This window comes from Dermochelys coriacea, chromosome 11, assembly GCF_009764565.3.
Source record: "Dermochelys coriacea isolate rDerCor1 chromosome 11, rDerCor1.pri.v4, whole genome shotgun sequence".
In the NCBI taxonomy this organism is placed as follows: domain Eukaryota; kingdom Metazoa; phylum Chordata; order Testudines; family Dermochelyidae; genus Dermochelys; species Dermochelys coriacea.
The window spans coordinates 38,453,603-38,480,600 of NC_050078.2; the positions used below are offsets into that span (position 1 = coordinate 38,453,603).

At 45.4% G+C, this 26,998-nt stretch overlaps 1 protein-coding gene and 1 long non-coding RNA gene across 2 annotated transcripts in view; one reads left to right on the plus strand and one right to left on the minus strand.

Moving 5' to 3' along the window:
- Window positions 1-24,257, plus strand: part of LOC122458110 — a 34,568-nt gene extending 10,311 nt beyond the window's left edge. Inside the window, exons 3-4 of the long non-coding RNA XR_006277981.1 lie at window positions 1,733-1,854; window positions 23,976-24,257. This is a non-coding gene — a long non-coding RNA (uncharacterized LOC122458110). The remainder of the gene's footprint in view (window positions 1-1,732; window positions 1,855-23,975) is intronic.
- The window catches only part of STK39 (serine/threonine kinase 39), a 198,400-nt gene that overhangs the window by 17,964 nt on the left and 153,438 nt on the right, over window positions 1-26,998 (minus strand). The gene's annotated exons all lie outside the window — the stretch shown is intronic.

Sequence of the window (26,998 nt, forward strand, 5' to 3'; positions counted from 1 at the left end):
GGCCAGCGCCTGTCTGATGTCCAGGGTATGCAGCCCACGCTCCTCATCTGTTGCATGAGGCTTTGGGCAAAGGACTGGTAAGTAAATGTCTTGACTAGTGTGGAACTGGGAGATGACCTTGGGCAGAAAGGTTGGGTGTGGATGCAGCTGGACTTTATCCCTACAGAAGACCATATAGGGTGGCTCCAATGTGAGAACCCTGATCTCAGACACCCTACAAGCTGAAGTTATAGTGACCCAGAAGGCGACCTTCCAGGGAGAGAAGCAGAAGGGAGCAGGAAGCCAAGGGTTCAAAGGGGGAACGCCCCGTTATGGAATGGGCGAAGACCAACCGGCCTTGAAGCAGAGGGCGGAACGCCGAAATGGCTGCCAACTGTACCCTGATCAAAGATAGTGATAGGCCCTGGTGCTTAAGGTGCAGTAAATAGTCCAGTATGTCCTCCAGTAGGGCCTCATCCGCACTAACATATCAGTCCACAGCCCAACATGTGAAACGTTTCCACTTTGCCACATATGTAGTCCTAATGGACTGTTTTCTGCTGCCCAGCAGGATCTGATGGACACCAGTGGAACATCCCCATTTGTCCGCACTCAGCCACGCAGCAGCCAAGCCATGAAGTGCAGTGACCCCAGGTTCGGGTGCAGCAGGTTGCCGTTGTTCTGTGATAGCAGATCCGACCGAAGAGGTGGCTGCAGCGGGGTGGCTGCCGAGAGACTCAGCAGCATGCTGAAACAGTGTTGACAACTGATGAGGCTGATCATTGCTTTGTCTTCCTTTACCTTGAGTAGACTCTGTGGATTAGCAGCTCTGCTGGGAAGGCGTACATCAGCACTCCCGACCATGGAATCAGGAAGGCATCTTACAGGGAGCCCTTGTCCCTGACCAGCACAAAACAGAACATGTGGCACTTCCTGTTCTACCCGGATGCAAAAAGGTCCATCTGGGGAGCCCCCAACCTGCGGATGATGAAGCTAAGCACCTCCGGATGGAGTGACCATTGGTGGTGAGATGAGAAGGTCCTGCTGAGGCAATCTGCCAGGACATTCTTGGCTCCAGGCAGGTGGGTGGCTACCAGATGAATGGCATACTGCACCCAAAAGTCCCAGAGGTTGAGTGCTTCCCAACAAAGGGCCGAAGACCTGGCTCTTGATGTAATACATTACAGTGGTATTGTTGGGCAGGACCTGCACCACCCTGACCTTCAGATGAGGCAAGAACACCTGGTAGGCCAGGCAAACCGCTTTGAGCTCCCTGATGTTGATATGAAGGGCCAGATTGCTGTGTAGCCACAGATAGGCTCCTCAGCCTGGGTCCGACATGTTCGAGAACAGGGTAAGCGATGGAGACAGAGTCACAAAGAGAACCCCCTGCAGCATCGACTCTGGATCCAGCTACCAGTCCAAGGACAAGAGGACGTGGCTCGGCACTGTGAACACTCGGTCCAGGGCATGCCTGCTGGGGATATAGACCGAGGCCAGTCGTGCCTGGAGACATCATAGATGAAGACGGGTATGGTTGACAACATATGTGCATGCGGCCATGTTGCCCATCAGTCACAGACACATGTGGGCTGTGGTAACCAGATGGCTTTTCACATGGTCAATCAAGTCCAACATGGCCTGGAAACACGCTTCCGGAAGGAAGACCCTGGCTGATGTGGAGTCAAGAACTGCTCTGATAAACTCTGAGTTGGACCTGTATTAACGTGGACTTTTCTGTATTTATTAACAGGCCCAGATCATTGCAGATGGATCACACCAGGTTGAGGCTTTGGCAGACCTGCACCAGAAACCTGCCCTTGATGAGCCAGTCGTCGAGATATGGGAAGATCTGGACCTCCCCCAATGTCCCAGGTAAGCTGTTACCAGTGCCACGCATTTCGTGAACACACTGGGACTGAAGACAGGCCAAAGGGTAATGCCATGAACTGGAAGTGACGGCCGGCCACCATCAAATGCAGGAAGTGCTTGTGGCTTGGGAATATGGAGAGATGAAAGTAAGCATTGAGAGTGGCGTACCAGTTCCCTGGATCCAGGGAGGGATGAGAGAGGCCAGGGAGACCATGTGGAACTTCAACTTCTTGAGAGACTTGTTGAGGCCCGGCAGGTCTGGCATGGGCCTGAGGCCCAGGGCTGGTGTGACCACTAGGCGGTCGCCTAGGGCGCCAAGATTTGGGGGCGCCAAAAAGGCTCCGACAGGATGAGTGGCGATGAGCTTGCAGGTGGGAGGTGGCCAGGCGGAGGTGGGATGGGCTTGGCTTGGGCTTGCCCCCCCCCCCACGCTGATCGCTCTCCCCCAGCCTCTCCCCCTGCAGGTGTCAGCACCGTGCTCAGTCCCGGCTCCCCCGGACCCGAGGCAGGTGGTGGGGAGGGAGCGCTGGGCACCTAGGCTGTGGGGGCGGGGTGAGGGGGAAGGCTCGGGCTGCCGGGAAGGGGGCTCCATGGTGCTGCCCAGGGGGTTCTGCCCCATATGTGGGAGGCAGGGGCTGCTGGTGCTGGGGGGGACCCTGTGTGCCAGGCTCTGGGGGAAGGGGTGGCGTGGTGTGGTTGGCCGGGCTGGTGGGGGGGAGAAGCGGGTGGGGGGAAGGCTGTATGCCAAGCTCTGGAGCGGGGAGCAGGGTCCCGTGGGCCGGTCAGGCTGAGGCGCAGCTGAGCTGGGCCAAAGGGGGCTGCATGCCATGCTCTGGAGACAGGAGCAGGACTCAGCCATGTGCCGGGCAGGACTGGGGGGACGGGCGTGCTGTGTGCCCGGGAGGGGGAGCTGTGTGCTGAGCAGGGTGGGGGGGAGAAGGTGGAAAAGGGGGGTGCTGTGTGCTGGGGGAGGGAGAAGACGGAGGAGGGTCGAGGGGGACTGCGTGTCTGGCTGGGCACTGTGAAGGGGGGGCTGTGTGCCTGGCTGGGTGGCTCTGTGTGCTGGGCTAGGCTTTGTGGGGGGAGGGAGATGGGGGACCAGTGGGCCAAGCCAGCCAGGGAGGGGTCTGTGGAGCGAGGCAGAGTGTGCTGGTCCGGGTTTTGGGGGGAGGTGGGACGCTGTGTGCCTTGCCAGGCTCTGGGGGGAGGCAGGGGGGTTGTGTGCCGGGGGAGCTCTGGGGAGGGCTGTATTCCAGGGAGAGTGTTGGGGTGGGTGGGACAAGCGTATTGCTTCACTACAGTACAAAGTGGCAATGATGTCATTTTTCTTGTCGCGCGCAGCCGTTACCCGTTCTGACAGACTGTTTATCATGCTACGTTTACTAGTTTTCGGAGGTTGTCGTCTAAGGCTATTTTTGTTGAGTTCTTTCAGATCTAAGACTCTGGCAATTGCTGCTGCATCATTTCGCCAATACTTTGTGTCAATTGTGTGAGAGTCCGGGGGGAGCGGAGGGGGGAGCACAAGGTGGAAGTTTCGCCTAGGGCGCAAAATATCCTTGCACCGGCCAGGCTGAGGCGTCCTTTGGGATTAGGAAGTAGTGGGGGTAGAATCCTCTTTCTTCCATGTCCTGAGGAACCTTCTCCACAGCCACCAAACCCAGGAGCTTCTCTCCCTCCTGAACGAGGAGTTGCTCATGAGACGGGTCCCTGAACAGGGATGGGAAAATGGTGGAGGGGGGGAGGAAGGAGGAAGACTGGACCACCAGTGGGGGTGCTGGAGTCTCGACCACCGGAGAAAGAGGCTTTGGGGTGGCCACAGATTCCTCCACCCGACCTCACAATGGGCTTCCGGTACCAGGTCCGGTGCCAGTGGATGTTCCATCACGGCCACCGAGGAATGCTGTGAAGGAGGCATCATCACAACTGGTATGGCCCTCACGCTCCAATAAGGCCACTGCGCTGGCCACTGGCCATGCTGCCATTGCGGTCACTCTGATGAGACTGTGGTGATGGGCTGAACTGGTCCTCCGTACCGGAGGAAACCCCTTCCAGCGACCAGGGAGGAGCCATCGACACCTGCAATTTTTTTCCTGGTCATGGCTACAGGTGACCGTTGCTTGGGCATAACTGAATGGTAACTGTCCCATGGAGAGTGGTACCGGTTCCAGGCAGACCAGAACCAGGACCATTCCCACCATGCTGGTGACTGGCACTGACACCTGGAGGACGACCGTTGAGACAGCGAGTGGTGCCGGGGATAGTAAGGGGAGTGTTGGCTCTGTGCTGGAGAGTAGCGCCACAGGGATCTGGAAGCTCACCTGGGTGACCAGAGACAGGATTGGAATCTGCCCCAGGATTCCGAATGTGGCAGCAAAGAGCAATGCTTTCTGTTCAGCGACCGGCATTGTTCTCCTGTGCCCTGAGGATCTTAATTGTGGGCTTGCCCTCTTGGGGAGCCTTAGCTAGGTCCTGCGGCATTGGGGTCATCATTGGAGCAGGTAGAGACCTGTGCTCTCTCTGCGCCGCGGGACCCTAGGATGATGAAGGTGCAGGCAGGAGTGCAGGTCCCATACTGCTCCCAAGAGTCAGTGGCAGACCTTTAAGGGAGCTTGGCACCCCAGCAGGGGAGGCATGATCGCGTGGCTCCAGAGCAGTCTGGTGGCAGTCCCAGGTCCCTTGATAGATAACTGCTGGGCCTTCTAGCTCGGCGCCAGGGAGCGCTTCTTGGCCTTCCTCTTCGGCACCGGCGATGGCAAAAGGTGCTGGGAGGAGTTGGGTGCCGGTGGTGTACTGTGCATGGAAGCCGAGGCACTCTGCGTGACCTACCCCAATGGCTCGGAAGCCAGGTGGAGAGTGGACTCCATCAGGAGAGCCCTGAGGCAGATGTCCCGCTCCTTCTGGGTGCGGGGCCAAAAGTTTTTGCAGATTCGGCACCACTCCTTAACATGCGACTCCCCGAGGCACTTAAGGAAGCTGCTGTGGGGTCACTCACAGGCACAGGCCTACTGCAGTCCAAGCAGGGCTTGAACCTGGGAGACCGGGGCATGCCCCACCTGGGGCAAAGCCCTGCTGGAACCCTAACTACTTACACTTAACAACTACGTAAAACTAGCAAAGTGAACTATATACAGTGGCTTTAAGGCATGAAGTTCGGAATGGTGGACAACCACTTAGCTCCTGCTAAGCAAGAAAGATGCTCCGACTGACTACCATGGGAGGTAAGAAGGAACTGAAAGTGCATAGGGCCGGCAGTGCCTGATACTGCGGCATGAGCGCTGCATTCCAGAGGGCGCCACAGCTGGCCCTATGGTTACTGCTGAGGCAAAAATCTTCGATGGCTGCACACGTGGGCGCATGCACATTTAGAATGGAATCGACATGAGCAAGCACTCAAAGAAGAATTAGAGAGAGCCAAAGCAGTTTTGGCTGGAGAGGAACAGTGAAGTGGAGGAAGCGCCATCTAGGATTATTGTAGTTTCTCCTGTGCATATATGTAAGGGACTAACCGAGCTGACTGGGAAGAAAATTCCAGAGTGATAAATGGCTCGGACAGCTCAAACGATTACTTATATTACAGAAGTACCCAGAAATTCAGCCCTTTAAACTAACTGGATTTGGTATTGCGCAATATGCACCAATCTTTTGCTTGTGCAGAAAAGGAGCAAATACCAATTGCAACCGTTTAGTAGAGGGTGGCACTTCTGGAGACTATAGAATGTGTTTTTGCCAACTAATAGCACTATAGCAGAACAAACACAAGAGGACTTGATCCCTGCTGTATACTTTAAGATAAAGGATAAGGTAATATGACTAGTCATCACAAAGAATCAAAGGCTGCGGCCTACAGGGAAGCAGGATACTGAATACTAATCAGAGTGGGAAAGACTTGGGGGTGATCATCAATAATACACTGAAAAAAAACTGCACAATGTTTGACAGGAGTAAAAAGCAGACAAACAAGGCCTAGAAATATATACATAAAATTATGACATATGCATCAGCGGAAGCTATTCTAATACTAATAAGGGACAGGACCTGCCCTGATTTAAATGTTGTGCAACTCCATTTAGTTCACTGAGTTTGCACGGAATGTAAGTCAGGTTAAAATTTAGCCCTAAGGCAGCGAGTAGTAAAACCACATTCAGAGAGTGTATTAATTGGTTTCTCTCTTACATACGGTGAAGTCACTGAAAGGACTTGCTGAAGACAACCAAAATTATTGGGGCACTGGGGGAAAAAATTCTTAGAAACTGGCCAACCCTGGGCAGACTAATCAAGTCTGGTATCCTGCATCAAAAGAAGCCAAAAACTTAACACACCTGGCTAACCTTGCAATCTTACACCAGAGCAGGGAGGGCAAGACAGACAGACACATCCCCTCCTGATCTCTTCAAGCAAGCACAAGGGAGGGGAACAGATTACCTTTGGAACATTTTAAATCCTAGCTAGCATGCTAGTACACTGCAACTAATGTCCATGTTCATATACAGTCCCCTCCATGAGCTTCCATCTTGAACTCCTGTACCCGTACAAAAATGGATTTATTTGGATACCTTCCCCCCCCAAACTTTTACAAAGATTTTGAGCTAGACAATTTCCAATGAGAAGACGACACAATCCTTGCCCTGAACAGGTTAACAATCGACCCACTATGAAAGGGATCAAGAGACCCAATCACCAGCCCTTCCCTGGACCTCCTGCCTCCACAACAGTCATCTCTCTCAGCCACCCTAAGACAGTAATGCAAAGACCACCGCTGGGTACTTCAAGGGCCAATTATAGAGGCCATTAAGCAAGATTAGCAAATCCGCATACTCCTGCTTGCTCCCATTACCTATCCAAAAGCCTCTATGCCTCAAAGCTGCACACTAATTTCCTCCCCTCCAACCCCCCCCCACTTTTGTTTGCAAAATAAAAAACCTTGTCCCTAACCAGCACGAACTCCAACCCCACAAGCCTTACCAGCACAGGCTGGGCCACACCCATTCTAACTGAGCCCTTCTGCCACTAAGAGGACAGTGGTGGGGAAGTTAAAACAATGACACAGGAAGGTGTAATGTTATTACAAACATACTTAGATGAAATATCATAAAACATTAATCAGACATGAAGCAAAGTTGTGAATATTCTAATAACTGTAAGGTACTGGGGGACACAGAAGTCTGCCACACCTAAAATGAGGTGCTACTAGTTTAAACTTATGGAGCTTAGACAACTTGCCAGGTTATGGCAGAAAGTGTACAGAGGTAAATTAATTCAATTTTGTTTTATTTATTGCAATGAAAGATTGTTTTGTATATAGGAATCTAAAGAAATATATTTAAAATGGAATCCTTTCATTTAAAGTCATTAAAAAGTTACTTATGTTACAGATAAAAATCTAATTTACTTTATATTTGTTTCCTTTATGCATTTTTATGTGAATAAAGGAACTATCAAGTGAGTTTCACTTACAGTTTTGATTAAATTTCCAATCAGTTTCACTTTTAGGTTTTCATGCATTAGAACAATGCTGTAACAGCTGCATTGCAAACACCGCAGAGGAATGTTCGCTTGCTAAAATAGCTTTCAGTGATATTTTAAAATATTAATGGAAACACTGCTATACGTACTCCCTTAAGAACATAAGAATGGCCATACTAGGTCAGACCAAAGGTCCATCCAGCCCAGTGTCCTGTCTACCGACAGTGGCCAATGCCAGGTGCTCCAAAGGTAGTAAACCTAACAGGTAATGATCTAGTGATCTCTCTCCTGCCATCCATCTCCACCCTCTGACAAACAAGGTTAGCGACACCATTCTTTACCCATCCTGGCTAATAGCCATTAATGGACTTAACCTCCATGAATTTATCCAGTTCTCTTTTAAACCCGTTATAGTCCTAGCCTTCACAACCTCCTCAGGCAAGGAGTTCCACAGGTTGACTGTGTGCTGAGTGAAGAACTTCCTTTTATTTGTTTTAAACCATTAACTTCATTTGGTGGTCCCTAGTTCTTATAGCATGGGAACAAGTAAATAACTTTTCCTTATTCACTTTCTCCACGCCACTCATGATTTTATATACCTCTATCATATCCCCCCTTAGTCTCCTCTTTTCCAAGCTGAAAAGTCCTAGTTTCTTTAATCTCTCCTCAGATGGGACCCGTTCCAAACCCCTAATCATTTTAGTTGCCCTTTTCTGAACCTTTTCTAATACCAGTATATCTTTTTTGAGATGAGGGGGCCACATCTGTACGCAATATTCAAGATGTTGGCATACCATGGATTTATATAAGGGCAATAAGATATTCTCAGTCTTATTCTCTATCCTTTTTTTAATGATTCCTAACATCCCGTTTGCTTTTTTGACTGCTGCTGCACACTGCGCAGACGTCTTCAGAGAACTATCCATAACTCCAAGATCTTTCTCCTGATTAGTTGTAGCTAAATTAGTCCCCATCATATTGTATGTATAGTTGGGGTTATTTTTTCCAGTGTGCATTACGTTACATTTATCCACATTAAATTTCGTTTGCCCTTTTGTTGCCTAATCACTTAGTTTTGTGAGATCTTTTTGAAGTTCTTCACAATCTGATTTGGTCTTAATTATCTTGAGCCGTTTAGTATCATCTGCAAACTTTGCCACCTCACTGTTTACCCCTTTCTCCAGATCATTTATGAATAAGTTGAATATGATTGGACCTAGGCTGACCCTTGGGGAATACCACTAGTTACCCCTCTCCATTCTGAAAATTTACCATTTATTCCTATCCTTTGTTCCCTGTCTTTTAACCAGTTCTCAATCCATGAAAGGATCTTCCCTCTTATCCCATGACAACTTAATTTACGTAAGAGCCTTTGGTGAGGGACCTTGTCAATGGCTTTCTGGAAATCTAAGTACACTATGTCCACTGGATCCCCCTTGTCCATGTTTGTTGACCCCCCTCAAAGAACTGTAATAGATTAGTAAGACACGATCTCCCTTAACAGAAACCATGTTGACTTCTGCGCAACAATTTATGTTCTTCTATGTGTCTGACAATTTTATTCTTTACTATTGTTTCAACTAATTTGCCCGGTACTGACATTAGACTCACCAGTCTGTAATTGCCAGGATCACCTCTTGAGCCCTTTTTAAATATTGGCATTACATTAGCTATCTTCCAGTCATTGGGTACAGTAACTGATTTAAGGACAGGTTACAAGCCATCATTAATAGTTCCGCAATTTCACATTTGAGTTCTTTCAGAACTCTTGGGTGAATGCCATCTTGCCCCAGTGATTTGTTACTGTTAAGTTTATCAATTAATTCCAAAACCTCCTCTAGTGACACTTCAATCTGTGACAATTCCTCAGATTTGTCACCTACAAAAGTCGGCTCGGGTTTGGGAATCTCCCTAACATCCTCAGCCGTGAAGACTGAAGCAAAGAATTCATTTAGTTTCCCTGCGATGACTATCGCCTTTAAGTTCTCCTTTTGTATCTCAATCGTCCAGGGACCCCACTGGTTGTTTAGCAGGCTTCCTGCTTCTGATGTACTTAAACATATTATTACCTTTTGAGTTTTTGGCTAGCTGTTCTTCAAACTCCTTTTTGGCTTTTCTTATTACATTTTTACATTTGATTTGGCAGTGTTTATGCTCCTTTCTATTTACCTCTTTGATTTGACTTCCACTTTTTAAAAGATGCCTTTTTCTCTCTCACTGCTTCTTTTACATGGTTGTTAAGCCACGGTTGATCTTTTTTTAGTTCTTTACTGTTTTTTAATTTGAGGTATACACTTAAGTTGAGTCTCTATAATGGTGTTTTTGAAAAGTTTCCATGCAGCTTGCAGCGATTTCACTCTAGTCACTCTACATTTTAATTTCTGTTTAACTAACCTCCTCATTTTTGCATAGTTCCCCTTTCTGAAATTGAATGCCACAGTGTTGGGCTGTTGAGGTGTCCTTCCCACCACATGAATGCTAAATGTTATTATATTATGGTCACTATTTCCAAGTGGTCCTGTTGTAGTTACCTCTTGGACCAGACCCTGCGCTCCACTCAGGACTAGATCGAGAGTTGCCTCTCCCCTTGTGGGTTCCTGTACCAGCTGCTCCAAGAAGAAGTCATTTAAAGTATCAAGAAATTTTGTCTCTGCATCTCATCCTGAGGTGACATGTACCCAGTCAATATGGGGATAATTGAAATCCCCCACTATTATTGAGTTTTTTATTTTGATAGCCTCTCTAATCTCCCTTAGCATTTCATCATCACTATCACTGTCCTGGTCAGGTGGTCGATAATAGTTCCCTTCTGTTATATTCTTTTTAGAGCATGGAATTACTATCCATAGAGATTCTATGGAACATGTGGATTCATTTAAGATTTTTATTTCATTTGGAGAACACTTCAATCTCTCTGGTCACTCGATCACAGACCTAAGAGTGGCTATACTTCAACAAAAAAGCTTCAAAAACAGACTCCAACGAGAGACTGCTGAATTGGAATTAATTGGCAAACTGGATACAATTTAATTTAGGCTTGAATAGAGACTGGGAATGGATGAGTCATTACACAAAGTAAAACTATTTCCCCATGGTATTTCTTTCCCCCCCCCCACCCCCCCCCCACTGTTCCTCAGATATTCTTGTTAACTGCTGGAAATAGCCTACCTTGCTTGTCACCATGAAAGGTTTTCCTCCCTCCCCCTCCCCCCCGCTGCTGGTGATGGCTCATCTTAAGTGATCACTCTCCTTACAGTGTGTATGATAAACCCATTGTTTCATGTTCTCTGTGTGTGTGTGTGTATATAAAAATCTCTCCTCTGTTTTTTCCACCAAATGCATCTGATGAAGTGAGCTGTAGCTCACGAAAGCTTATGCTCTAATAAATTTATTAGTCTCTAAGGTGCCACAAGTACTCCTTTTCTTTTTGCGAATACAGACTAACACGGCTGCTACTCTGAAACCTACATTTTCTTTCTACATTAGTGCTACTTCCCTGCCCCCCCGCCCTGAGCATGACCTATTCTGTCCTTCCGATACATTTTGTACCCCGGAATGATTGTGTCCCATTGATTGTCCTCACTCCACCAGGTTTCTGTGATGCCTATCAATATTCTCGTTTAACACAAGGCACTCTAGTTCACCCATCTGATTATTTAGACTTAACATTTGTGTACAAGCACTTTAAAAACTTGTCACTGTTATTTGTCTGCCCTTTTCTGATGTGTCAGATTCTTTATGTGAATGTTTCTCATCTGATCTGGCCCATACTTTATCCTCTTCCATCCCCTCCTCCTGACTAAAACCTAGAGAATCTATCAATACTCTCCTCTAAGAGAAGCCTCTGTCCGATCTCCGTGTGCCTCTGCAGCAATCGGCTTTCCCCCATCTCTTAGTTTAAAAACTGCTCTGCAACCTTTTTAATGTTAAGTGCCAGCAGTCTGGATCCACCTTGGTTTAGATGGAGCCCATCCTTCCTGTATAGACTCCCTCTATCCCCAAAATTTTCTCAGATCCTAATAAATCTAACCCCCTTCTCTCTACACCATCATCTCATCCACACATTGAGACTCTGAAGCTCTGCCTGCCTACCTGGCCCTGCGCGTGGAACTGGAAGCATTTCTGAAAATGCCACCAGAGGTCCTGGATTTCAGTTTCTTTCCTAGCAGCCTAAATTTGGCCTCCAGGACATCTCTCCTACCCTTCCCCTATGTCATTGGTACCTACCTGTACCACGACCACCAGCTCCACCCCAGCACTACACATAAGTCTATCTAGATTCCTCGAGAGATCCACAACCTTCACACCAGGCAGGCAAGTCACCATATGGTTCTCCTGGTCATCACAAACCCAGCTATCTAGGTTTCTAATGATTGAATCTCTCATTACTAACACCTGCCTTTTCCTAATTACTGGAGTTCCCTCCCCCGGAGAGGTAACCTCAGTGTGAGAGGATACCCTAACTTCATCTGGAAGGAGGGTCCCAACTATGGGAAGGTTTCCCTCTGTTCCCGCTGACTGCTCTCCTTCTCTGGGCCTTTCATCCTCCTTAACAGCGCAGGGCTGTCTGACTGGAAGTGGGACAAATCTAGTGTCCCAGAAAGCCTCATCAACATACCTCTCTGCCTCCCTTAGCTCCTCCAGTTCCACCACCCTGGCCTCCAAAGCCCATACACAGTCTGAGGGCCAGGAGCTCCTTGCACCGAATGCGCACATATGCCACCCACCCACAGGGCAGGGAATCATACATGCTACACTGAGTGCAAGAAACAGGATAGCTCCCACTCTGCTGCTGGGCTTCTGCCTGTATTTTCTCCTACAACTATCTAGGTTAATGATAGGGTTTTTATTTAAATCAAGAAGTTTTGGTTATAGTTTAGTTTAAAGGTTTTAAGGAATGGCAAGTGTACCTCGCCCCCAGAGGTGAAACTAAGAGCCGGTGTGCTGTACTGGGGTGGATCGGCTTCCCCAGGCAGCAGCTGGAGCCCCTAGCCTTCTAAATTGCTGCCAGAGCCCCCCGCTGCTGGAGCCCTGGGGTAGCGGTGGCAGGGCTGGGGAGGCGATTTAAAGGGTCCAGGGCAGTAGCAGCAGCCGAGCCCTGGGGCCTTTAAATCATCCCCGGAGCCCCGCCGCTGCTTCCCCAGGGCTCCGGCAGGCTCCGGGGACGATTTAAAGGGCCCGGGGCGGTAGTGGCGGCTGGAGTCCTGTCCCCGGAGCTCTGCTTCCAGAGCCCTGGGGAAGTGGCGGCGGGGCTCCGGGGACGATTTAAAGGACCCAGGGCTCCGACCACCGCTACCACCCAAGGCCCTTTAAACCGCTGCCAGAGGCCCTGGCTGCCGCTGTTACCCCGGGGAGTGGGAAGGAGGCCCCAGCCGAGCCCCGTACCAGTAAGTCCCAAGACTTACTTTCACCCCTGCTCACCCCCTTCCCAACTCCTCCTCAAAAACTCCCTGTTAGCGGTCCCTGGTCGCAAAGCTCCCTGGTTGCTTGCTCACTGCTTTATAAAGCCCTGGCCTTCTTGATAGCCCCGCCCCCGACTAAGGCTCAGCTAATGAGGCTTCTAGATTTCAAACCTTGTTTAGAAGCTCACAGCTTCCAACTGCTGGCCACAGCACATGATCAAAACAAACAAACAAAGCTCAGCACCAGCAAGTAACCCCCTAACACAAACACACACTACAGACAGCCACTTACCCCAAGGGTCCCGTATTTGCTCCTCCTTCACCTGGAGAACTCCCTTTCGAAACTTCCTGTTAGTGGTCCCTTTCCCTTCCTTAAAGTTACATTTCTGGCCTTTCAGTTTGTTTTTAAAGCATATCTCAATGCATCTATTCCAAAATTTAACAGGAAATTAGAACACTGTGCCACTACTAGTAGACAGCTTCACATTAGATGCCACAACATTTTGTTTTGAGAAGCTGACCCATGAAAGCTTTGAGGTCAATTCAGACAAATAGAGGAGCAGTCCAGCTAAACAGTGGGGGCGGGGGCAGGAGTAATAAATCTTCTAAAATCAGAGTGCTGTGTGACAAAGAGACAGTGGACTTTATGACCGTGTTTTCTTTTTCCCCCCAAGGAGCCTAAGAGGAGCAACTAAATGTTGTATGAGCTGAAGTCAATACATAGAAGACTGCAGCAGTCCCAGCAACTGAAATGCTCAACTCCAAGTGTTTTTACAAGTGAATAAAGTTCAACACAATTATCATCGGATTAAAATTCGCATTTTTGGAGATATTGTATGGATGAAATATGTTTGCCCATAATGTTTAATCCTTAAAATGCTGGCATTTTCTAGAGAGCATTAATTTCATTGGCATTTGGGGGGGTGGGAAGGGTATTGAGGGGACAGGTGCCAAGCCTCCAAAAGATTGTTTCAGCATTTAATCTATAACCCAAATGCACATCCTAGTCGCAGACTGTAAGGGGAGGTTTGAATCTGGTCCTGTTGGAAAGAGATATTGACAAGAAGTCTTCTTAAACAGGAAATGGTGGGATAAAAATGAAGAATTCTTTCCAGCATTATGTAGTAGGAAGGTTGCAAATCCATTTTTGCATTGCTTAAAGACAGTTCTGACAGATAGGAACCTCTGAAATATTCATCTCCACTTGAACTGTATAAAATCTAGAGATTATGTAAAGATGGTAGTCCTCAAATTCCTTAATACCCAGAGGTAGCAGGCAGAAAGAAGTGAACTCAGGAATGAACCAAAGTAGTATGCAAGCAAAAGCTGCCAGAATGTTCTCATAGATGGAAAACTGAGTATATTCCATTGAAGAGGAACATTATACCAAATGTGGACATGAAGTAATTTTGGTGCTAGAATTATACCCAGTGTTCAAGCAATTCCAGCAGCATGGTATCGGTTAGGGGCTCAAAAACAAAATATCCTAAAGATTAAGTAAGTAATATCTGATGCCTGTGACTTATAACAATGTATTCCTCATACTATAAGCAATACAAACAGATTGAAATTGTGACAATTATTTTCACTGATTTAAAATTAAGATATTCACATAACTAGCAATTTACCATTTTTCCAGAAACTATAGAAAATCAGATTTAGGAAGATAATTTGAAACACAAAACCCTGATCTCAGGAGAAAAGCCAGACAGCCACGGCAAGTTTAAAAGCAAGCGTTACAGAACCTGATATTAATAAATTAACCACAGAACTAAGTAACCAGAGCAGTTTCTAGAGATTTTTTTTTCCTATAACAGAATCAAGAGCACACGTTTGGTTTAGTGTGGAGAATGCCAATGGACACTTCAGAAATTAAAAGTCTCAACAAGATTTTCGTTGTCCATGATTATATATTCAAACCCAAGAATTCTCACACTGTAGTTGAGAAGAAGACTATTAGAGGTAATCCAGGTTGAATTTCTGAAAGCAAATGTGGTTGAACTAAGAAAGATCATGGAAGTTAGCAAGAGGCACAGGACCATTTTTCAAGCATGGTACTGTGAACAAGCCTTTCACAGCTCACATCTGGATACTCAAACAAGCACCCAAATTCTTACGACAATGATTCTATTGCATTTCCTCCATCAAACTTCCATTGCCTTCCATGAGAGTTTATCCAAGTAAAGATTAAGTGAAAAACTGATTAAGAACCTCAGGATTTGCCCCTCAGTTTGAAAGAGACATCTTAACAACTCTTAAGGACTTCTGAGCCTTATGCTCCTAGGTGGGTCACACTCAACATTTTAGACCTATTGTAAAACACTGATATCTGTAGCATTTTGACAAGGCTGAGGTAAAGTAATCTATCTGTGATTAAAGCAGCCCATGAATTACCTAGACAAAGAACTTGAGACAGGGCTCAAGGTTGAACATATCATTTGCCAGGGTTTGCATAGAGAAAGGGGGCGATAGTCTTCAGACAAGAGTTTTACACCAAGCCCTTCAGCTTGAGGAGCATCAAGATCCTGTAAGCAGTTGTACAGATACTTTCATAAAATTGGATTATAGGAGTTTGACACAGTAGGTTCGTAATAATAAAGCTGTGTCAGATTCTTGGATGTGCATCAGCACTGGGACTGGAAGAGCTGCAAAGATCTGATGAAGACATGAAATTACCAAAGTTTGCTATGACTTACATATTTTGTTCTGACCAAACTACTAAAACTAAATGTCAAGCTGGGCCAGTTTGCAATAATGTATACCTTAATTTAGTTTAAATCACTGTACTTCAAACCCTTATTTTGACATTCTAGTCACTGGCAGATAAGTGAATACCAGGGAATGTATGTCAGAAATTAAGATAGCGTAGAGAAAATCACCAGTTGCTTTGCTGCTAACTATTCCTGCTATTAATGTAACAGCTGAGAACTATTTCATTATTATGAGAAAAATGAGCCCTTAGCTCAGACCTAGCATAAAATAAACACTTTCCCTATTCTTAATATTCTTTTACACATGGCCACATTCTGATTTCAGTTACACCAGTTTAATCCAAACGATCTCCAGTGATGACAGTGGACTTATTCCTCATTTACACTGAAAGAACTGAAATCAAAATCTGGTCCATTGTCTCCTGAAATAAGGAGCATTTTTAAGGCAATCATCATTGTTAATATTTTAGAATAGTTTAAAAATGTGATTTGTTTGATAATGGCTGTAAAATATGCACAACTATAGCAATATGTTTACACACAGTATATGGATTAATGTTTTTACTTTGAGAATTTCTTGTTTTATGTATTTAATACTTACAATTCTGCCATGACAGCCATTATACTAGCTGTGCTTACTGCCAGATGCACTGTTTTTCTCACCTTGTATCCCAGCTTCTATCAATCAGAATTCAGTAAGGTGGGCACATATAAAAAGGTTATTTTTCAGATAAATTAAAATATACCTGTTTCAGGCACCATATATTGTGATTACTGGACCTAAAAATTTACCCCAATTGTAAGCTCAAATGCAAGAAGTATTTGCAAATTCATAAAATGTCACAATAGCCTATAACTTCTTGCATGATTGGAAATTAAACATGGAAAATAGGTCAAGCTGTTTAATAATTACATGTGCAAGAACACCAAAACAAAAAAAGGGAATAAGCCCAAACAAAAAGGGCTAATAATCGATTCAAGAACTGTGTTTGTTGTGAACACGGGTCTCAACCTGATTTTGCATAGTTTATAGGAGCAGCCACGCTCCAGCCTGCTGACACTTGCGTACCTGGGACTATGAAGCCCAGCTCCAGTTTGAGGCTCCGCCCCTGCAGTCCTACTGGTGGAGTCCCAGAGCAGCTGACAGGCCTGCTGGCCCTACTTAAGGCAGCAGCAGGAACAAGAAGCTGTGAACTACTGAGCTCCACTCTATTCTGGGCCGTGTGCCTTGTGCTTCCTGCTCTTGCACCCCTGGATTGATTTTCTGACATCCTGGCCCGGCACAACTCCTGGTGTCTGATTCATGGTACAATCCTCCAGATTGTCTCCTACTTCTGACCCCCGATATCCTGATCCAACTGACGCCTGATTTGCGACCACAGTCCCTGGCTCTGACTGCCTGGTCTGGTCTCCCACAGCCTGACCGTGATAGTGTTAAAACTATGCTGGTTAAAAACCAGGAAATGCGTAGCCAGAAGTTAGTGAACCAAAATTGGTATGTTGGCTATTGGCCATAACTGGTGGATGAAATGATGAGGATGAAAGGCCTACTTTTTCCTTTCTGAGTTTCTTAAAAAGTTTTTTAAAAAAAATGCTCCTCTCTTCCATCCCATTTGACATCCCAGCTCATCTTGTCTCATCCTATTTTCCTTGACCCCAAGACAGAAGGAGCAGAAAATGAGCCTGAAAGATTTTCTTCCTGAGAGAAGGCTATTAAGCTTGCTCTTATTCAAGGAACTTACTTTTTCATTTATGAGTCCTGAAAATCCTATCATCCTGACATCCAGTCTTCAGCCCATCAGCGGGGATACCTAATTGCCAGTACTGTAAAGGCACATAAGATCCTGTTCTGTTCCATTTCTTTTATGTTACTTTCTCCCCCTCCTTCCTCTTATTTTCCTGACTTTTCATCAAACCCTGAAATAAAAACTGCACTGCATCAGCGCAGTGAGATGAGAGGACCACAATCCTGCTGTACCTAACGAGAAAAGGTCCAACCACATGACATCCCTGACTAGAATGTGAACCAGGGTCTACCCAACAGGTGCTGTGGTTGACCTGTCAGGCAAAGTATCCATTTGTGACTGACCAGCCATCCAGTGTTCTAAAGACATCACGAAAAGCCATATTCTCCCCCATCTGTCCCATCCCCCTCTCTCCTTCACCTTGGGTCAGTCTGTTAGAAAAAGAAAAAGTGAATATCCTTTACACATCAGAACTGTAAGTAAAATCAACACTTTTCTTTTCATCAGAAAGGTTGTTCTAAAAATATGAGGCTAATATTTTATATCTAAAAAGGAGACGGGCTTTAAAGGTTTAATTTTGTTTTGCCTAATCACTCAATTTCAGTTTCAGTATAAACACTTGTTTTAATTTCTTGTTCTTTCTCGTCTTTCAACTTTAGAACAAATGCTTTTGCACGTTTACCAAGAAATTCAGTAAGCTAGGGTCTCTGTAGGAAACCCTCCAGAATGCACTGTATTGCTGTTTTTATGTTGGACAGTGAGTTTAACACCCTGAACTCTTTTGACCCTTGAAATTAATACAGCAGAACATATTTCAATGAACATAAAATGCTTCAGTATCAGACATTTTATACACAGCTTACGTGATTAAAAAGGTGTAATATTCAGATTTTTCTTCTTTGAAGGAGCAATTAGACGCAAGGTTTGACCACCTAAGGGTGTATTTGATGCTCTCTGAATCCCCAAGGGTCTAGTTATTATGAGTGTGTTAGGATCTAAATGACCTGGATGTGTTGAAATATTTAAGCTCCTAGTTATCTATAAAATCCTTAGGGGCTAGTCTATCAATAATCTTATTAAAGCTAATGGGAGTTACATGACCGTGTTGAGAGAACCATAGTTACTATAAAATAGCTTCTTCGGATTATAGTATCTGGAAAATAGTAGTCAAAGCAGTGGTAGTAAACAAGTGCATCAAAATATCTGATATGTATCAGATTCTATCCTCTCCTCTATGCTGTTCAAAATCTATATGAAGGTCTCTTTGCAATCGTTTCTGAACACAGAATTATGTCATTAACACACTGATGCACAATTGTATACCTCATCACCAAGCCCTTGGCAGAAAGGGACATGTTAACTGTAAGAGCATCTTGACTTCGTGGGATTTAATTGAACCTAGTCTTTAGCACATAAAGCATTACATCTTTGAACTCTTGCAGAAATATACTTTCCACTGGCTTCATACAAGACAAACATTCCCTTTTAAAAAAAATGTGTAGGATATGCAAAGCTTGGAATTTACTATCTTTTTAACCACAATAATAGATTGAGGGGACTATAGATTGACAAACGGTGCCAAACATATTTCTGAATTGAGTTATTTTGTAGCTAAATTGCCACAAAGCTTACTCTTGTTTGACCTGCTTGACCATTGTCAAGCCAATAGCTTAAAAGTTTAGTTAGGCTAAATAGATCCAAGTAGCAAACTTGCCTGCTGTCCAAGTTAAACCAGTTGAATGGCAATATGGCAAGCTTTAATCACTTTAAGGCTCTTCTACACAACCATTTAGTTGCGGCAAGCTGGGGTGTGACTCTACCCACACTAACCTGCTGTAGACTGAGTGGACCCTGCTGGCAGCATTAACAGTTTGTTAGCGAGCTTTGATCTAGTCCTTTTTGAAAGCCTTATTGTACAGAATCGATAACATACCACTGTTCTCTACCTTGGCCCTACATCTTGCTCCTAACTCTGATTTCTGAGTTGGGTGAGTAAACACAGAAACTTGTCTACTAGAGGGAAGAATGCACTGATTACTGCAAGATAGACCAGCAATGAGCTAATGAAAAGACCAGAGTTCTTCAATGACAGGACATGATCTAAATTGACTGGGATATCTTCAGTCTGAAGAAGACTGATTGCACTGTCCAAGTAGAAAAATGTTTCATTTAGTTAGGTAGCAGTTCTAATTGAATCTTTCTTACGTTGAGTAGGAATGGCTTGAATGGCCTCTGAACATGAGCATTCCAGATTTGATGCCCATCCAAATGCCAGGCCATCAGGTGCAGTAAATCTGAACTGGAGTGTCATTTTGCAGTCTTCCTGAGTTAGGCAATCTAAGAAGGGACGGACCCTGAGAGGAGGATGGGCTGACATTCTCAAGTTTTGAGAACCAAAATTGTCTGGGCCCGTTGGGTGCTATTAGAATGACTCTGGACCAGTCACGACAAATCTTTCTCAAGACTGTGGTAGCAGGAGAATGGGTGGAAAGGCACATTGCAGTTGATCTGGCCATGCCAACAGGAAAGTGTCGCCCTGGGTGTCGTGGCCCATAGCTGCTCTGAGAGGTACAGGAGAATTTCCTATTGTTTGGGATGCAAAGACATCCCATTGAGGTGTTCCGCACAGAGTGAACATCTTGCTCAGGACAGAGCTGTGTATTTCCCACTTGTGATCTGCACAGAGTGCCTAACTAGGTTGCCTGCTAAAGAATATTGAATATTTGATAGGCATGTGGCTATGACAGTGATGTGGTTTCTGATGCAATAATTCTGAAGCCTGACTGCTTCCAGGCAAAGGGGAAAAGATCTTGCTCCACCCTGCTTGTTTATCTAAAGAATGCAGTGATGTTGTCCAATATTACTTGGATATAGAATGACTATAAGGAGGAGAAAGACCCTGCTGGCCAGGTGGACCACACTCAATTCTAGCAGGTTCACGTGCAGTTTGGCCTCCCATGGGGTCCAAGTGCCTGTACAGTGTGATCATTCAGGTGAGTGCCCCAACCCAGAAGGGAATGCATCTGTTGTGGTGATGGAAATGGGAGTGGGAGTGCTGAAGGTGACTCCTACTCGCACTTGTTTTGGGTTCAACCACCAGGTAAGATAAGTAATGACATATGGTCTTTGCCTGGACAAGAGAAAGGCCTGCAGACAGCACAGATGAAGTCTGGTGAATGGTGTCACATAAGTACATGAAGACATATGGCCTAGTAGAGAAAGGCATGTTTTGACTATAGTCTTGGTCTGCAAGTAGCCTGTGTTAGCAGACTTCCCACTGAAATCTTTCTGTGGGGAGACAAGATCTTGCTGAAACTGAGTCCAGCATTGCTCCAGTAAAGTTTGTCTGTGTGGGGGGGTCAAGATGGACTTTATTTATTAACACAGACACACAGTGCTGCTAGAAGTTGGAGCAGGAACAAAGTCACTGATCTACCCTTGTGGTTGGAGACCTATTAGGAAACCAATTGTCCAATATGGGAAAATTCTGCAGTCAGGACATCTCATTTGGTTTGCCACCAAAGAGAAAACCCTTATGAATATCCTGTGTGCTGTGGCGAGTTCAAAGGGAAGGGCTTTCAACTGATAGTGTTCCTGACCTTCCAGAAACCGGAGAAACTTTAATGGGATAGATGAATGTCTACACAAAAAGACAGGTTCAGAGTATCAGCCGTATTAGTCTGTATTAACAAAAGGAAAGGAGTACTTGTGGCACCTTAGAGACTAACAAATTTATTTGAGGCATAAGCTTTCGTGAGACTACAGCTCACTGCTTATGCTCAAATAAATGTGTTAGTCTCTAGGATGCCACAAGTACTCCTTTATTTTTACACAAAAAGGAGGCATCCATGTTGAGAGGCAATGAACCCTATTTCCTTCTCTAGGGATGGAATTATTGATGCTAGTGTATTTTAACTTTCTGAATTTTGACTTTCAATACAGATGTTCAACTGATGAAGGTCTAGAATAGGTCCTCCATTCTCCATTTTGGGGGGTGATTAAGAAGTATGGGGAATAGAACCCTCTCCCTTGAAACTGAGGTGGCCCTTGTTCTAGTCCCTGAAGAGAGAATCTACCTCCTGACAAAGAATCTCCTTGTGAGTCGTCACTGAAGATGAAGAGTGAAGGAGGTTTGTGGGGAGGAAGGGAAAGAAATTCAATGGAGTAATCATGGTTGATAATTTCTAAAACCCAGCTGTCTGTCATGACAGAGTCCCACCGGTAGGCAAAAGTGAGAGATTCCCCCAAGATTGGGGAGAGACAGAAGTGGTTTGGCATCAGTAAAGATGGGTGGTTCTTGAGTAGGAACAGGTAGAGTCACAGTAGTAGCGAGGGCTGAAAATTGAGACCTGTGAACCCTCTGCTGTTTGAGCAGAGGCTGATGGTGCAATGTTTCTCAAGCGGATGGTCTTGGCCTACAATCTCTAGGCTCAGGTGCATGGCACGTATACGTGCCCATGTGTGGAATACACATGGGAGCATCACTCAAAGAACAACAAGTGTATATATTCTTTATGTATAATACCACCTCCTTTTGCTACTTCCTCAACAAACTATGCCAATATTCCAGTGATTTACTAAGCCTCTCTGATGCCAAGTAAGTCATAATTTAGCTTATGTACTAACACTTTCGTAGTTCTTCCCGTTTATCCCATACTCCTTGCTTTTGTGTAATAGACATATAATATGTTTGTGGCAGTCCCGCATATTTATCTCTCTCATTGATGCTCCTATGACCCTCTGGTAATTTTCCATTCCTCTCCTCCCCCGACCATCCCAACAGCTAGCCCTCTAAGGTCACCTTTTTCCTACTTACCCTAGACTTTGTCAGCTCCTCCTTTGACTAATTAATCCTCGCTCACTAGGTTGGTGAGCTGTCTGACAGTGCTCTTTCCTTTCTGTCAGGTGGCCTCATCTCTTTCCGAACTCATCCCATAGTCTGAGAAGTCAAAGCCTTCTGTCAATAACCCACTGCACAGCCATACATCATCTTAGGTATGCATGTTCTTGCTGGGCCCTTAATCTCATCCTACTCCTCTGCTTTTAGGTCATACCAGGCAGTAGCTCTAGTGCCCACAAGTGGTTGAACATCACGGGGTAGTGGTCAGAGGTCCAATGAACCTCAGCACCACTCTGTGTGTCTTTGGATGAAGGGGCTCCGAGCATGCAGCAAACTTCCAAGATGCAGGTCAGCAGAATGGGTTGCCTCCGTGCTACTCTCCACCATCTTGCTCTCCTTCTCTTAGGTGTGGTATTGTGAGCATCCAAGCCTTGGGGGCAGGTGGCTCTCCTTGTCAGCCACAGGTGTCTGCTCTCCCCTATTGCCAGTACAAGCAGCTCTTATCCTTGACATCCTTATCTCAGTTCAAATCTTCTTCTGAAGCCCATGTTAACTGAAGCAAATCCAGGTAGCATTCAGCAGGTGAACAGTTGAGAGTTAACAGCAAATGCTGTGAAAGGTTACATGCCAAATGAACCCCAGTAACAGCTTATACTCACGTGCAGTTGCCACGCTTTCTGCAACAGTCTTTGATGAGCACAGTTCCAACAATCCTTCAGGAACAGGTTATGACAAGAAACTGTCTATCCTGACACTACTCACAGGTGTCCCTGACTTTCCATCTCTACAGCTCCTCAGAGTTATAAAAAGGAGCTATGAAAGAATCAAGTTTCACAAGGCTTTCACAGAACTTGAATTTGTGCATGCTTCAGCTAAAAAGTGGAATGCAATTTATCACCCGCATTCAATCTGGAAGCTAATGGAATCAGGTCCTCTGCTGAAGCAAGGTTAACCGAACTAATATCCTTGCCATAGCCCTCCACACACACACACACACACTCACACACACACACACACACACACACACTCTCACTCCCCCCAGAGGAAGATTTTAAACTTTTTATTTTTAAGTAATCAAGGCAATATCAAGACATGCACAACAAATGAGCTTCCTAAGCAGATTTACACATTCAGGACCATCTTTTCCTCAGTATTTTAGCTTCTGTTTTTAAAATCCAAATGGGTTAAATTAATTCCTCAAGTAACTGTATTCAAGTTAGTGGAACAAGTTTTGCTCAATTTCCTTTAACTTACTGTGGGAATCAATTTTTCAATTCCCAGTTCAAATGATTTAACACTTATTTTCTTACTGAAGGTATGGCATTTAAAAGATCCATGGTAAATCTATTATTCAGGTGTACAAGCTCAACACTCAGTTTGTGCTCCTGTCTATATGTTTTGAACAAGACTGGACAATCCCTTTAAAGCATGGCTATAGTATGGATTGAAATATACATAACATCTGGGCATGAAACACGAAGTCCAAGTTTCTCTGGATCCCGTATTATCTTCTCTACTGCTTCTAGTAATGGGCATAACATCCACTGTTCTTTTCCATCTACCATCATTGTTTACAGGACTTTTCCCCCCCCGATATAAAATCTCAGTGAGATGAAAATTTGTAGAGCCCTGCAAATCTGTGGATATACACATCCAGATACCCGTGGACCATGTTTGCAGATTGACGTGGATTCAAAATTTTATATCTAGAGCCCTACAAATCTGCAGATATCTGCTTTATATATGTGGATATCCGCATCCGAGAATGCGGATATCCACAGATCATGTTTGCAGATCGGATGAGATACAAATTTTGTATCTGCACAGGGCTCTAGAAAACCTAATGTCTGCTTGGCACCTAATAGTGTTTTAAAGTTGTCTCAAGAAAAAGTGTTTGGTTATTTTTGGAGGAGGTAAATGGACCTTAATCTAACTGAAATTTAATTTTTATATTTTTGTGCAGAATGTTTGCAGGATGTGTGTGCATCAGTGAGATATGAAAATAGTCAGCCACATTCCAGAATAATATTGTTCTGTCTACAAATTTTTGGAACATTAAAATGCTGCACAAAGGAGGAGACATTATGAAATACTACATGCAAAATAAAAAAAAATGTAGTGCAAAGATCAACATCTGTAGGATTCAAGGTAAGGACTTCCTTTAGTTTTACCATACAGACAGACATACTGTTACTTGGAATTATTGGAATTAATGAAATCATACAGGATTTTAGTACAGTCATGAAATGTCCAACAGCTACACAAATGGCTATCCCCTCCAATGCGAGACAGACTATGGTATACCAAGAAACAGACCTATACATAGGGAGAACAATAAAGATCAAAATCCCCAATGTATTAAAAATATCAAACTCTTTGGTACAGTCCAACATAAGGATTAAAACATGATAATCTACTTTTATTACTGACTAGCTAGATAACATCTCTATTTATCCAAAATGTAACAAATTGATTGAATATTTAAAGATGTTAATTTAGTGTTTGTTCAGGGGCACAAGTCCCATCCCTGCAGCCCCTAAGGTACCTCAGGCTCCAGTTTTCAGGGATTTGGAGGCCTAAATTTAGTCTGTGTTGTTGAGATCCAAGAAAAGGAGCACCGGTGAGTGCAGACAGCACACCAGGTAAGAGAAGCCAGCTTCCAGCTTACCCAGGTGCAAGTATGATCTTACTGATAATTCAGACCTCCCTTCTTGGAAGCAGATTGAGCAAGAATGGCTTCCTGCAGCTGCTCGGTATCACCATTCCCTCACAACAACATCTACCAGTCGTGCACCTTCTGGAATTCTTGCCATAGCAGAACTGATCTTCCAAACCTAGAAATACCCCCTGCTCCCTATATCCCACCATGCTTTCCCTTCTCTCAGTAACCTGACTCTCCTCAGCATCCACTGTGCAATTCACCTCAAGGCTCTTCTTCCTTGCCACTTCCCTGTTTGGGATTATAGCCTTCTTCCACAACTCGTGATTGTATGCCAGGCAGGGCAGGTGCAAGGATGTTTCGCGCCCCAGGCAAAACTTCCACCTTGCGCCCGTCCCCCCACCACGAGCCCTCCAGCAGCTCCCTGCCACCGCCGCCCCCCCTTGGCCCAGGGAGCCATGCGGCAACTCCCCACCAACCCCTCCTTTGCTCCCTCCCCATGGTCCAGGGAGCCGTGCGGCTACTCCCCGCCAACCCCTCCTTTGCTCCCTCCCCATGGTCCAGGGAGCCGTGCGGCTACTCCCCACCGCTGCCCCCCCCTCGGCCCGGGAAGCCGAGCTGCAGCTCCCCACCCCAGATCACCTCTGTTCCGCCTCCTCCCCGAGCACGCCACCAAATCAGCTGTTTGGCGCCGCAAGCCTGGGAGAGAGAGAAGCAGAGCGGGGCAGTGTGCTCAGGAGAGGAGGCGGAGCAGAGGTGAGCTGGGGCGGGGAGCGGTTCCCCTGTGCGCCCTCCCCCGGTTACTTGCTGCAGGTGGCCCTCCCTGCAACCCCCTGCCCCAGCTCACCTTGCTCCACTGCCTCCCCGGAGCGCATTTTTGGCCACCCCCAACCACTTGGCGCCTAGGCAACCGCCTTGTTCGCCTAGGGGTTGCCAGGCGATCATGCAGATTGATTTCTGAGATCTGCTAATTATCCAGTCCACATACCAAGTCTTTGGTCTCCCCCTTTGATTGTCTTCTGTCCACCATTATTGCAAAAGTCATTCTACCAATACAACTCTCTGGTCTCCACTGAATATGCTTACACCAATGTAGCCTAGCCTTCCTCAACTTTTCTTTAATTGGAGCAACCCACTTTAGGCCCCTTGCAACCTCATTTTTTTTTTCTTTCTTATCACAGGGTGAACAACCATTTGACTATCTCAACATCTTCATTTCTGTGGTGGAGAGCATATCTCCTTTCTTGTGGCTGGCCAAGTCTTTGTGCCTTATATTATATGGGTCAAATTGCAGTTTAATAGACTCCACCTTTGAACTTTACTGGCATCTTTTTGTCATAGAGAAGTAGGGTCAGCTGCTGCCATTTGCACCAAGCAGCTTTAGTATGATGCCAGGCATCACTCAGGAGGGAAACACAGTCAGCAACCACTGGTTGCCTAGGTATTTAAATTTTTTCATTCTTCTCGGCTCTCTGCCTGCGATACAGTGAGTCCTACTCCTCAGTGATCATAGGCTTGGTGATCTAAGACCAGCCTGCTCAAAACTATGTTGCCATTGTTCAAAGTTGGTTTACAGGGTCTCACAATCTTCTGCATATGTCACTAATTCATCAGTGAGCAGCATGTTACAAGAAGGTTCCCTTCATATAGTCTCACTTATCACATCCATGACAACTGAAAAAAGGGGCTCAAATGCTCCCCGATGCAGGACAACATTTACAGGAAGTTCTTTACTGTACCCCCATTTAGTTGTGATTACAACAGTCATTCCATTATGCATATTGTGGATAAGATGGACATTACCAATACGAGATATGTCAGAATGTTAACTTCACCAAACTACTTCTCTTGGTACATGATAGTACACCTTCTCCAGGTCCACAAACATCATATCCAGTTGCCAACTCTTTTCTCTAAATGTCTCCATCAGGATTCATAGCACAAATATGTTTTCAATTGTGCTCCTTCCCACCATGAATCAATATTGACCCTTCTAAATTCCAACCACTCCATGCAGATGCTTGTCAATAATCTTCTCCCATACTTTCATGACTTGTGATGTCAGATTAATTGGGTGACAGAAGAGATATTACACTGTGCGCTACGTTTAAAAGCAAGTTCCACAAACCTTTTACACCATTCAGCTGACGTTTTCTTTTTCTCAAGAGTATAATTGAGCAAACTTGTAAGATACTTGATGCCTTCCCTTCCCAATGACTTCACTGCATTCACTGCTACTTCATCTGTCCCAGGTACTTTCTCCTTTTTCCATTTTCCATAGCGCCTCTGCAGCCTTTTCCTCCTGTATACAATCTAGCATGCCCCAG